This window comes from Eurosta solidaginis, unplaced genomic scaffold (genome assembly GCF_040869045.1).
Source record: "Eurosta solidaginis isolate ZX-2024a unplaced genomic scaffold, ASM4086904v1 ctg00001938.1, whole genome shotgun sequence".
Classification (NCBI taxonomy): domain Eukaryota; kingdom Metazoa; phylum Arthropoda; class Insecta; order Diptera; family Tephritidae; genus Eurosta; species Eurosta solidaginis.
Genome location: NW_027137340.1, coordinates 23536 through 31380, shown reverse-complemented (window position 1 = coordinate 31380; position 7845 = coordinate 23536).

Below are 7845 nucleotides of genomic sequence, written 5' to 3'. Positions count from 1 at the left end.
ATCTACGAATGTTCTACTAACAATTTGATATTCCAGAATGACTGGATTGTCCCACAAACGCGCCAAGACGGAGGCACGCGGCAACACATTCAGCGCCCCCTGCCGGCTATGTCAAAAGTCGCACAGCATAAGGCTCTGCCCGATTTACCGGGGCATGACGAACATGGATCGACTAAAGACGATCATAGATTTGCGATATTGCACAAATTGCTTGTCGCCATTCCACCAACGGAAGACATGTCCCAGCGAAGATCGCTGTCATCGGTGCAACGAGCAGCACCACACGTCAACACACCTCGACGACGTTCCACCACCGTCCCACGAGAGCGATGGCGAAGAGAGCTCCGACGGAGCCCAATCCATTCACGTCACGGAACAAACCCTGTGGTGGGAAGCGGACGTCGCCGAGGAAGAGGTCGAACGACGGGAAGATCCTACTTCAATGCTAGCCACGACACCACCGGGCGGTTCAGGACCACAACGTTTCCGACCGCTCCTACGGCATGAAAGGCCTTCAAACTTACAACGCGGGGATGGCGGGGAGACACGTCCTTTCCCCCCATCGCACCGCTCTGCCGGGCGGCGCCGTGGCGACGCGGAACCGCGTCCGTCCCGCTCGTCACGCCGCTCAATTGGCAGGGCGGCCCCGTATAATGCTCGTGCCCAAGTAACTACGCTCGCGCGCCAACCAACAACGCTCGCGCGCCAACCAACAACGCCAGCCGGCTTCAGAACGGGACGCCTCCGGGAGACTCCTCTAGCAACGACAATTACACGCGCATTCGTAGCCATAGCTCCAACGGCGGTCGTCCGGATAGCAGCAGGAGGGAAGCTCCACGCAGTACGCGCCCTTATCGATCCGTGCGCTCCCAATTCAATCATCGATGCGAATCTCGCGAAGGACCTCGGGTTAGAGCGAACGGGCACGTCCTATCACGTGAAGTGCACGCTTGTTCTGCGAGGGAAATACGGGGTAACGGGAGCAGTGACGACCCAGGCCACAGTGGTGTCGCGATATTCACGGCTTAGTCCGACAGCAACTCTGGATCCATCGGTAGCCACGCCATTCCAATTTATGAAGCTGGCGGATCCATCTTTCCACCGGTCTACACCTGTCCGGCTCACACTAGGTGCCGACGTCTACGCCAGCCTAATGGTTAGCGGCACACCACCGTCGAACGTCGGCGGGCTGCTGACTCAAGCCACCATATTCGGGTTGGTAGTGTCTGTAGCCCACCAGCAATAATCGGGTATATGTCCATTCAATAAGTAAAGTGCACTAAAATCAACCAATGTCTATTTCGACTAACATCTCTTTATTCACAGGAATCCCACGGAGAAGCGTCTGGCGTCGGCGAATTATGTACCCTGGTCACACTATTTATCTGCCATATGCAGTTACAGCATGGCCTAAATTTAAGTTGAGATTCGTTAATTTTAAGTTGAGAATCGTTCTCGCGAGCCCTTGGGGACTTGGTTGTTGGGGCGTTACGATCGTTTCGAAGTTGCTCGCCGCAAGGGGGCCGGCATGTTTAGGCCACAAGCCTAAATATGGCGGTGCACCCTCGTATTACTTAACTTTTTCTTTTCGTTGTCCTTTTACCTCACATCTTTCATTTATACATATCGGTTTATACCGATAACCGTTTACCCCGCCGGATAATAGTTAAGCCTAGGATTCGGCGGTGACCGCGAACAAAAGGTTTTTTACCTCTTTCACTTCTTTTGCGAACGTCTAAGAAACCGCCAGCAGCCAAGCCACCAAAGGTAAGCCCTTCAATTTTATTTAACATTTTAAAATTCATTTTTGCACTTCCGTCATCGGAAACATTGAATGTAAGTGGATTATCTTGCATTTGCCTTTACTTTAATTTTATTGTCTAACCAATTCCATTTATTGTGATTAAGTGGACTAACGTTGCATTTGCATTTCCATTTATTTTAATAAATATTATTGTTCACTTTTTATAACGAATTCGTTTGTGTATTTTCTTTTTCTTCTCTCCCCACCATTATTACGAGCGCGCCCTATCTTGGTCTTGCCGCCGTAACAAGTCGGTTAACCCCACACAGTATGACGTAGAAATTGAACCGTTAGCGATAGAACCTTGGATCAGCTTGTGGATTAATACACACATAAAAACCTACCATCTGCAGAAATAAAATCGATTCTATCTTGCTTGGTTCAATAGATATGGACACTTATCCCTTTTAGTCGGTTAACCCCACACAGTATGACGTAGAAATTGAACCGTTAGCGATAGAACCTTGGATCAGCTTGTGGATTAATACACACATAAAAATCTACCATCTGCAGAAATAAAATCAATTCTGTCTTGCTTGGTTAAATAGATATGGACACTTATCCCTTTTATGACGTAGAAATTGAACCGATAGCGATAGAACCTTGGATCAGCTTGTGGATTAATATACACATAAAAACCTATCATCTGCAAAAACAAAATCGATTCTATCTTGCATGGTTCAATAGATATGGACACTTACCCCTTTTAGTCGGTTAACCCCACACAGTATGACGTAGAAATTGAACCGTTAGCGATAGAACCTTGGATCAGCTTGTGGATTAATATGCACATAAAAACCTATCATCTGCAAAAACAAAATCGATTCTATCTTGCTTGGTTCAATAGATATGGACACTTATCCCTTTTAGTCGGTTAACCCCACACAGCATAACGTAGAAATTGAACCGTTAGCGATAGAACCTTGAATCAGCTTGTGGATTAATACACACATAAAAATCTACCATCTGCAGAAATAAAATCAATTCTGTCTTGCTTGGTTAAATAGATATGGACACCTATCCCTTTTATGACGTAGAAATTGAACCGATAGCGATAGAACCTTGGATCAGCTTGTGGATTAATATACACATAAAAACCTATCATCTGCAAAAACAAAATCGATTCTATCTTGCATGGTTCAATAGATATGGACACTTACCCCTTTTAGTCGGTTAACCCCACCCAGTATGACGTAGAAATTGAACCGTTAGCGATAGAACCTTGGATCGGCTTGTGGATTAATATACACATAAAAACATATCATCTGCAAAAACAAAATCGATTCTATCTTGCTTGGTTCAATAGATATGGACACTTATCCCTTTTAGTCGGTTAACCCCACACAGTATGACGTAGAAATTGAACCGTTAGCGATAGAACCTTGGATCAGCTTGTGGATTAATATACACATAAAAACCTATAATCTGCAGAAATAAAATCAATTCTGTCTTGCTTGGTTAAATAGATATGGACACTTATCCCTTTTAGTCGGTTAACCCCACACAGTATGACGTAGAAATTGAACCGTTAGCGATAGAACCTTGGATCAGCTTGTGGATTAATATACACATAAAAACCTATAATCTGCAAAAATAAAATCAATTCTATTTTGCTTGGTTCAATAGATGTGGACACTTATCCCTTTTATGACGTAGAAATTGAACCGTTAGCGATAGAACCTTGGATCAGCTTGTGGATTAATACACACATAAAAACCTACCATCTGCAGAAATAAAATCGATTCTGTCTTGCTTGGTTCAATAGATATGGACACTTACCCCTTTTAGTCGGTTAACCCCACACAGTATGACGTAGAAATTGAACCGTTAGCGATAGAACCTTGGATCAGCTTGTGGATTAATATGCACATAAAAACCTATCATCTGCAAAAACAAAATCGATTCTATCTTGCTTGGTTCAATAGATATGGACACTTATCCCTTTTAGTCGGTTAACCCCACACAGCATAACGTAGAAATTGAACCGTTAGCGATAGAACCTTGAATCAGCTTGTGGATTAATACACACATAAAAATCTACCATCTGCAGAAATAAAACCAATTCTGTCTTGCTTGGTTAAATAGATATGGACACTTATCCCTTTTATGACGTAGAAATTGAACCGATAGCGATAGAACCTTGGATCAGCTTGTGGATTAATATACACATAAAAACCTATCATCTGCAAAAACAAAATCGATTCTATCTTGCATGGTTCAATAGATATGGACACTTACCCCTTTTAGTCGGTTAACCCCACCCAGTATGACGTAGAAATTGAACCGTTAGCGATAGAACCTTGGATCGGCTTGTGGATTAATATACACATAAAAACATATCATCTGCAAAAACAAAATCGATTCTATCTTGCTTGGTTCAATAGATATGGACACTTATCCCTTTTAGTCGGTTAACCCCACACAGTATGACGTAGAAATTGAACCGTTAGCGATAGAACCTTGGATCAGCTTGTGGATTAATATACACATAAAAACTTATAATCTGCAAAAATGAAATCGATTCTATTTTGCTTGGTTCAATAGATGTGGACACTTATCCCTTTTATGACGTAGAAATTGAACCGTTAGCGATAGAACCTTGAATCAGCTTGTGGATTAATACACACATAAAAACCTACCATCTGCAGAAATAAAATCGATTCTGTCTTGCTTGGTTCAATAGATATGGACACTTATCCCTTTTAGTCGGTTAACCCCACACAGTATGACGTAGAAATTGAACCGTTAGCGATAGAACCTTGGATCAGCTTGTGGATTAATATACACATAAAAACCTATAATCGGCAAAAATAAAATCGATTCTATTTTGCTTGGTTCAATAGATATGGACACTTATCCCTTTTATGACGTAGAAATTGAACCGTTAGCGATAGAACCTTGGATTAGCTTGTGGATTAATATACACATAAAAACCTATCATCTGCAAAAACAAAATCGATTCTATCTTGCATGGTTCAATAGATATGGACACTTATCCCTTTTAGTCGGTTAACCCCACCCAGTATGACGTAGAAATTGAACCGTTAGCGATAGAACCTTGGATCAGCTTCTCGATTAATATACACATAAAAGCCTACCATCGGCAAAAATAATATCGATTCTGTCTTGGTTGGTTCAATAGATATGGACACTTATCCCTTTTATGACGTAGAAATTGAACCGTTAGCGATAGAACCTTGGATCAGCTTGTGGATTAATACACACATAAAAACATACCATCTGCAGAAATAAAATCGATTCTGTCTTGCTTGGTTCAATAGATATGGACACTTATCCCTTTTAGTCGGTTAACCCCACCCAGTATGACGTAGAAATTGAACCGTTAACGATAGAACTTTGGATCAGCTTGTGGATTAATACACACATAAAAACCTACCATCTGCAGAAATAAAATCGATTCTACCTTGCTTGGTTCATCAGATATGGACACTTATCCCTATTAGTCGGTTAACCCCACCCAGTATGACGTAGAAATTGAACCGTTAGAGATAGAACCTTGGATCAGCTTGTGGATTAATATGCACATAAAAACCTATCATCTGCAAAAACAAAATCGATTCTATCTTGCTTGGTTCAATAGATATGGACACTTATCCCTTTTAGTCGGTTAACCCCACACAGTATGACGTAGAAATTGAACCGTTAGCGATAGAACCTTGGATCAGCTTGTGGATTAATACACACATAAAAACCTACCATCTGCAGAAATAAAATCGATTCTATCTTGCTTGGTTCAATAGATATGGACACTTATCCCTTTTAGTCGGTTAACCCCACACAGTATGACGTAGAAATTGAACCGTTAGCGATAGAACCTTGGATCAGCTTGTGGATTAATACACACATAAAAACCTACCATCTGCAGAAATAAAATCGATTCTGTCTTGCTTGGGTCAATAGATATGGACACTTATCCCTTTTATGACGTAGAAATTGAACCGTTAGCGATAGAACCTTGGATCAACTTGTGGATTAATATGCACATAAAGGCCTACCATCTGCAAAAATAAATTCGATTCTACCTTGCTTGGTTCATCACATATGGACACTTATCCCTATTAGTCGGTTAACCCCACCCAGTATGACGTAGAAATTGAACCGTTAGCGATGGAACCTTGGATCATTTGTGGATTAATATGCACATAAAAACCTATCATCTGCAAAAACAAAATCGATTCTATCTTGCTTGGTTCAATAGATATGGACACTTATCCCTTTTAGTCGGTTAACCCCACACAGTATGACGTAGAAATTGAACCGTTAGCGATAGAACCTTGAATCAGCTTGTGGATTAATACACACATAAAAACCTACCATCTGCAGAACTAAAATCAATTCTGTCTTGCTTGGTTCAATAGATATGGACACTTATCCCTTTTATGACGTAGAAATTGAACCGTTAGCGATAGAACCTTGGATCAGCTTGTGGATTAATATACACATAAAAACCTATCATCTGCAAAAACAAAATCGATTCTATCTTGCATGGTTCAATAGATATGGACACTTATCCCTTTTAGTCGGTTAACCCCACCCAGTATGACGTAGAAATCGAACCGTTAGCGATAGAACCTTGGATCGGCTTGTGGATTAATATACACATAAAAACATATCATCTGCAAAAACAAAATCGATTCTATCTTGCTTGGTTCAATAAATATGGACACTTATCCCTTTTAGTCGGTTAACCCCACACAGTATGACGTAGAAATTGAACCGTTAGCGATAGAACCTTGGATCAGCTTGTGGATTAATATACACATAAAAACTTATAATCTGCAAAAATGAAATCGATTCTATTTTGCTTGGTTCAATAGATGTGGACACTTATCCCTTTTATGACGTAGAAATTGAACCGTTAGCGATAGAACCTTGAATCAGCTTGTGGATTAATACACACATAAAAACCTACCATCTGCAGAAATAAAATCGATTCTGTCTTGCTTGGTTCAATAGATATGGACACTTATCCCTTTTAGTCGGTTAACCCCACACAGTATGACGTAGAAATTGAACCGTTAGCGATAGAACCTTGGATCAGCTTGTGGATTAATATACACATAAAAACCTATAATCTGCAAAAATAAAATCGATTCTATTTTGCTTGGTTCAATAGATATGGACACTTATCCCTTTTATGACGTAGAAATTGAACCGTTAGCTATAGAACCTTGGATCAGCTTGTGGATTAATGTACACATAAAAACCTATCATCTGCAAAAACAAAATCGATTCTATCTTGCATGGTTCAATAGATATGGACACTTATCCCTTTTAGTCGGTTAACTCCACCCAGTATGACGTAGAAATTGAACCGTTAGCGATAGAACCTTGGATTAGCTTGTGGATTAATATACACATAAAAACCTATCATCTGCAAAAACAAAATCGATTCTATCTTGCATGGTTCAATAGATATGGACACTTATCCCTTTTAGTCGGTTAATCCTACCCAGTATGACGTAGAAATTGAACCGTTAGCGATAGAACCTTGGATCAGCTTTTCGATTAATATACACATAAAAGCCTACCATCTGCAAAAATAATATCGATTCTGTCTTGCTTGGTTCAATAGATATGGACACTTATCCCTTTTAGTCGGTTAACCTCACCCAGTTTGACGTAGAAATTGAACCGTTAGCGATAGAACCTTGGATCAGCTTGTGGATTAATACACACATAAAAACCTACCATCTGCAGAAATAAAATCGATTCTATCTTGCTTGGTTCAATAGATATTGACACTTATCCCTTTTAGTCGGTTAACCCCACACAGTATGACGTAGAAATTGAACCGTTAGCGATAGAACCTTGGATCAGCTTGTGGATTAATACACACATAAAAACCTACCATCTGCAGAAATAAAATCGATTCTGTCTTGCTTGGGTCAATAGATATGGACACTTATCCCTTTTATGACGTAGAAAATGAACCGTTAGCGATAGAACCTTGGATCAACTTGTGGATTAATATGCACATAAAGGCCTACCATCTGCAAAAATAAATTCGATTCTACCTT